The sequence below is a fragment of the Eubalaena glacialis genome, chromosome 19 (genome assembly GCF_028564815.1).
Source record: "Eubalaena glacialis isolate mEubGla1 chromosome 19, mEubGla1.1.hap2.+ XY, whole genome shotgun sequence".
NCBI classification, from domain to species: Eukaryota; Metazoa; Chordata; class Mammalia; order Artiodactyla; family Balaenidae; genus Eubalaena; species Eubalaena glacialis.
The window spans coordinates 50,297,108-50,304,050 of NC_083734.1; positions in this window are offsets into that span (position 1 = coordinate 50,297,108).

Below are 6,943 nucleotides of genomic sequence, written 5' to 3' on the forward strand. Positions count from 1 at the left end.
TTTCCAGACAAAGGCTCGATCGGCTGTGCTCCCCGGGCGGTAAACAAGATTTCCTGCTCTTTTTAGGGCCGGTCCCCGAGGCGCTTCAGGGCTCGCTGGGGGAGAAAAGGGAAGCCGCCGCCGCCGCTCAGCTCTGCCGGGCTGGGGCTCCGGGTTCCTCCGACCTCGGCTTGCGGCTGCGAGGGGCGGGCGGGAGGAAGCTGGCGCCTTCCGTGCGCGTTCCCTCCCCCGAGTCCGGATCCCCGAGCGCCGTGCGTGCCCGAGAGTTTGCAGCCACCTCGCCGGGGCCGGAGAGTCGGCGCCGAGCTGCAGTGTGCCTCGGGCCGGGGAGGTGGGTGCGGGAGGAGCGAGCGAGAGCGAAGCTGACATCAGCAGCGGCCTCGGCGGGGAGGGTAGCCCCATCCGGCCAATGGGGAAATGGCAAAGAATGTGGAGGATTTAAACAAAACAGCATGTCTCTCCCGGGCTGCTGCCAGACGGCAGGGCTGCCGCGGAGAGCCGAGGCCGGCCGGCGATGGGGAGGATCGGAAAAGGGGGCTCCCTTCGGCTCCTTTACCCTTTGAATCTGTTCTCAAATGTACCCCGGGTGCCACAGTGCTCTGTCCAGCCACTCTGGGTAGCTTCTGGGTCCAAAGTACAGAAGTGCCCCTTGACCTTTAGAGAAGGTTTTTACAAGTGCCCAGCGAGAGCGTTTTCACTTTGGTCCAGTAAGCAAGTCCAGCGCTGGAGAGGCGATGGGATTTGGGAGCAGGAAAGCAAACCCTTGCCTGGTTTCCTAACTGGTTTCAGAGCAGGAATCCAGAAGCTGGAAAGTGCAACAATGTGAATGAAAATGAAATCCAAACAGAAAGACACACAAACCAGGGGGAACTTGAACCAGGCATAGCCTTTTACCTCTCCTGGCCCTGCTCTGCAGTCTGACTGCAGGCTTCGCAGAGCAGCAAGAATAGGTTTTCCTGTCAGCACTCCCAAGTTCAAAAAGTCACAGTGAAATGTTAGTGAAAATGCCTGGAGTGTTGGTATTTCATCCATATTAAACAGATCCCTCATTTTAACCACAAGAGGCACATTTTTCAGTTACTCAGGAAGCTACATGTAACTGCTGAAGTCTGTTTTTCATTTGTCTGGTATTTTTAAGCTTGTTTTTCTGAAAAGTTGCTGGATGAAAAATGCATCAGTTGCCTCTTTGCAGAATAACCTGCAAGCATCATCTTTCCTCAGAAAAAATATTCGTGCTCTAAGATCCTGCAGCTCCTCACAGGGCTTTGGATGGCGATACTGATGGCCTCAATCTTATAGTATTTAAAATTATGAGTAATAAGTAATTAACCAATATAACTATGGTGGGCTGTGGCTAAAATCATCCAGATGGCTGGAGAGAATTTACAACTGTGTGAACATGATACAAAGGCTGATAGAAAAATTACACCCTCTTATCCAGCTTATATTCTAGGGAAAAACTATTTTCTAGATAAATGCTTCCCAGAGTTGGCTCAGAAAGATTCATAGCAACTAATTAAAGCTAAACCAAATTCCTCGAGGTGGAAAATCTAAATCTGACACTGTACTGCTGAATAATAACACATGAAAGCCTGTGATACGCAGAGGAAGCTCAAGCTGTTTTTCTTTTTCCTGCTTCTTACTAAAACACGCGTAGTGGCTTCACTTCTGGCACTTAAAACTCTTCCCAGAGGCAGCTAGGGGATGTATTGGCTAGCCACACATGCATATGCACACAGGACATCAGGGAACGTGGACAAATTCCTGGCTTTCCTAGATGTTTCCTGACATTGATTCTGTAATGAAGTATTTTACTGATGAATATTACGGTTGAGGATCTACTTCTCTGAATCTCGCAAACTGCAAATTACCACATATATGCTTCTGTCCTTTCCCCTCGGCTAAGCTGACTTCTTCCCTGAACTTTTCCTTTTCAGTCAGTCCGCACGCCTGGTCACATTACCCTTGTTCAGGCACAGCTCTAATCCTTCTGCCTTCAAAACCTCTTAGTGATTCTCTGTGGTCTAACTGAGCAAGTTAAAATTCCCTGGTGGGAGGATCAAGGCTCTGAATCTACCCTTCCCACAGAGCCCCATCACCCTTCCCCAGCCCTACTCCAGCCAAATGAAAAAATTGTTGTCTAGAGAAGGGCTCCACTTACTTCAATCCTGCTCTTGCCACTGCCTTCACAGAGAATCCTCTCCCACTCCCTCCCTCAGGACACAATTAAGCAGCAGGGCACTGACAATCTGTGTTGTTGGAAAGTGATTCTGATGGTAGTGTGTTGGATGGGTTCGGACAGAAGGATACCAGAGGCCAGAGGTTTATATTACTGTAATTCTAAAGGAGACAAATGGGGAGGGTCTGAATTAGACAGCGAATGAAGAAAAGACGATGAATTTAAAAGATTTGGATAGGACTTGGGAACCGATGGGTTTTCTCTACAACAGTGCTTGGGGGAGGGGAGGGCAAAGGGAGAGCTTATCCATTCATAACTCATTCACACAAGGAAGGACGGCGCCATCTACTGGTCAGACACCTTGCTTTAACATGTTTTAAGTCACCTCGTCAGCAAGAGTCTGGCGAGAACTGTATCTTTGTTTCTTTTCAACAATGGAGTTCGCAATATCCATTTCCAAAGAGCCTTGAAAGTGTTGCTATCATCACTATGGATGGTAGCGATGTTCCATTAACAACGTGCACTCTACAGTTACGGATCATCACATATTAAAAAGTGTGGATGGGGAGCAAAGGGCAAAAAGAGGAACCAAGAGTAAAGTTACCAGTGAGGAATGATGCGACCAAAAGGAAAAGAATATTAGCCTACTCATGTCTATGACAGCATATATTCTCAGATGGGTGACACCTTCTGAAGGCAGGGGTTCTCAACGCGAGATGGGGGAGGTGTGCAGCTGTTCAACCCAGTGTCTTCACCCGAATTCTGTTGACTCACCCCTCCCCCACCTTGAAACCTCTTCTCAGTTGGTGTGAAAAAAAAAAAAACAAGTGTAGGGTTCTGTCTGTAACTAGGATCTGAAAGAAGAGTGTATCAACAGACTTCGCGACTCTTCGTGTTTTATTCCAAGAATATCCCTGGTACTTGTAAAGTAAGCTGGGGCTTCCCTGGTGGCGCAGTGGTCGAGAATCTGCCTGTCAATGCAGGGGACACGGGTTCGAGCCCTGGTCTGGGAAGATGCCACATGCCACGGAGCAACTAGGCCCGTGAGCCACAACTACTGAGCCTGCGCGTCTGGAGCCTGTGCTCCGCAACAAGAGAGGCCGCGATAGTGAGAGGCCCGCGCACCGCGACGAAGCGTGGCCCCCGCTTGCCACAACTAGAGAAAGCCCTCACACAGAAACGAAGACCCAACACAGCCAAAAATAAATAAATCAATAAATAAATGTTTTTAAAAAATAAAAAAAATAAAGTAAGCTATTGTGGTTCTTTCCATCTTCCTATTTCCTCCTCACTAGATCTAAAGTCTGTGGGTTCATCAAGGCCCAATGAGAATCCTATCTCCTACACGGAGCCATTCTAGATAACTCTTTACCTTTCTAGACAACCCAGAACACTGATCTGGACTATTCATTTTGGTTCTGGTTTGTATGCCAGTGTGGCCTTTATATATATAATGTCATATCCTTTACTTGAAGTGTTTCACTTGTTCTCCAATTCCCCAACATGGTGGTAAGCTTCCTGAGGAGATGGACCATGTCCTATTGTGTCATCTGGAAAGTGTAGCCTGGTTTGAGGGATATTGTGGGTACCCAATAAAGGTCTATTAGATGTATGCATATGAGTTCAGGATTCTCGACCTTGGCACTATTGACATTTGATAACAGATAATTCTTTGCTGGGGGAATCACTGTAGGATTCAGCAGCACCCCTGGTCTCTACACACTGAGTATCAGTAGCCATCCCACCCGCCCACCCATGTACATTGCCAAATACGGGGATGGGTGTGGAGGGGGGGAACTGCTGCAGTGGAGAATCACTGCATTATGTAACATTCATTAATCTTACCTAAATGTGTAGCTACTCCAAAGAAGCTTTGAAGAGACTGACCTTCGACTTGTTTTAGAGCTAAGGAGAGAAGGAACAGAACAAAACTGTTACATCACAGTTCTATAAAGATGTCCCCTTCTCATTCCCATGCTCTGCTTTCTATTAGCCAAGTAGCCCTTGATAAAGGGCTTAACTTTAACCTTGATCATTTGGTTAAGGTAATGCCTACCAAGTTTTTCTATTGTAAAGTGACTAGTTTTCCCTTTCCATACTCTATTCTTTGGAAGGCAGTCTTGAAGTGCAGCCTACACTCAAGGGAGCAGAGCTAAGCCCCACCCCCTCAAGGGGAGAGTATCTACACACACAATATGGTATCCTGCAAGATGTGTCTTTTCTCCCTCATTTGTGTGCTCATTCAATTATTTATTTATATCAGTGTGGACTCAGGCATATTTCTTCTCTACTTTGAGTTATAATTCAATACGACGTTATTTTTGTTGTTCACACTGGTCCAGCTTTGGCCATTGGTAGCTCTTCCAGGTCGGTTCCTGTGTCCTTTTGACATGCCCCTCCCCCTCTTAAAGGGCGATTTTTGAAAATCAAAGTTACACTTTGCAATTAATTTTTGTTTTATTAAACATTATTTAATTCCAGAGAAGGCTATGTCTATATATTCCTCTGTGTGTGTGTGTGTGTGTGTGTGTGTTTTAAACACTTGTATGTCTAACCTTGTTAGGTCCTATGCAAATGTTAAATTCATTCTTAATAAAACTACACAAAGCAAGTCCAGAAGCAATTCTTATGTGTAGACCCATTTATCAGGTCTCTATTAAATACGGAGAATGCCTTTGATGTGGAATTGCTTATAGCTGTGCAGTAAATGCTCATAAAATAAAGATTAATTGACAATGATGTGGTACAAATTGCTTCACATGGGAAAAAAACCTGGAGGATCCGTGGCCAAACGTATGGCTTTGTCTTCTTTTTTTTAAAATAAATAAGCTAGTAATAAATTTTATGAAGGTTTCACTTTTTATTGCATTACCTGTTTTTACAGAAGTTGGCAAAACATTGGAATATTTTGAGATGAATTATGAGAGGATCTGTAACCTATACTCACTGGAGAGAAATTTTAGTGATGAAAGAAGACGTTGTCCTTGACCCTGAGTATCCTTTAAGAGGAAGTAACTGTGCAACCATAACTTACGGTAACTCTTTAATGCCAAAGTATATTTGACCTAGTATCATCAAATGATGTCAACACAGATCCAGAAATAGCATTTCTTAGCTATGTAGTGCCATAGAGACGTCATGGAATTTGACTTTTTGTGGAACATTTTAAATGTCCCCAGAGAGAAGAAGGAATTATGTTTGCTATTAAGAGTATGTAACCGTTTATATCAAAACCCCAGTTTAGAAATTGCGTAGGTGACTACAGTGCAGCTGAATAATGGCCCCCAAAGACATCAGGTCCTAAGCCCCGGAAACTGAAAATGTTACCGTATTGGAAAAAGGGTCTTGGCAGATGTGGTTAAGATAAAGACTTTGAGATGAGACTATCGTGGATTATCTGGGTGTCCCTAAATATAGTCACAAGTATCTGTGTAAGAGAAAGGCAGGTGGACATCTGACACACACATACACACAGAAGAGGAGAAGGCACTGTGACCATGAAAGCAGAGATTGGAGTGATGAGACCACAAGCCAAGGGATGCCCACAGCCACCAGAAGCTGGAAGAGGCAAGGAACAGATTGTCCCCTAGAGCCTCCAGAGAGAACATGGCCCTGCCATACCTTGATTTCAGCCCACTGACACTGACTTCAGACTTTGGATTCCAGACTGTGAGAGCATCATTTGTTTTTGTTTCAAGCCACCAAATTCATGGTTACTTGTTACAGCAGCAAGAGTAAATGGATACAATGACTTAGGTATGCCTTTACTCACCTGACATTTACCCAAAAGATAAAATACAGCATATTTTTCTTTACAAAACGATTCATAACAGACTTGAAAATATCAAGTTCTCCCATTGCCTTTAAAATAAGCAATTTATAAAAACAAATATTTTGGAAATTCCCTGGTGGTCCAGTGGTTAGGACTTGGCGCTTTCACTGCCCGGGTTCAATCCCTGGTCGGGGAACTAAGATCCTGCAAGCGGCGTGGCCAAAAAATATATATAAGTAAATAAATAAAAACAAATATTTTACAAACAAATATTTTACACACATTTCAGGAAGTTTTCTGTAATGTAAGCCCTGCAACTTTCAATACCATCAATATGTTAATGCCTCCTAACTTCAAATCTCTAGCCCAAATGACTCCCTTTAATTTGACATTTGTATATCCACTTGCCTTCTCAGCATTGTCACTTGGATACCCAATAGGCACCTCAAATTAACATATCCCAAACTGACTCCTGTCCTTTTCCCTCTGACTTGCTTGTCCCTAGTCTGCTCCATCTTGGCAAATGGCAACTCCATCTTTTCAGAGATTGAGCTCAAAAATCTTGCAGACATGTTTGACCCCTTTCCTCTCATAACCAACCACAAGTCCTATCTTGACTCTATTTTCAGATTATATCCAGGATCTAGCCACTTCTTACCACTTCTACTGCCTGCACCCTCGTCCAAGACACCATCATTTTCCTCCTGCATTATTGCAAAAACTTTCTAACTAGTCTCCCAGCTTCTGCCCAGCAGGAAACAGCTTCTGTCTCTTAGGAAATAGCCAGAGTGATTCTTTTACTATGCAAATCAGCTCCCGCCACTCCTTTGCCCCAAACTCCCATTGGCTCTCCCTCTCACTCAGATTAAAAACCAAGTCCTTCTAATGGTCAAATTGCCTTAAATCTCATCTCCTACAACTCTCGCCCTTACTCATTCTGGTTTTCAAACAAGCCAGGCATGGTCTGATTGCTCTCAGCTCAGGGTTCTTGC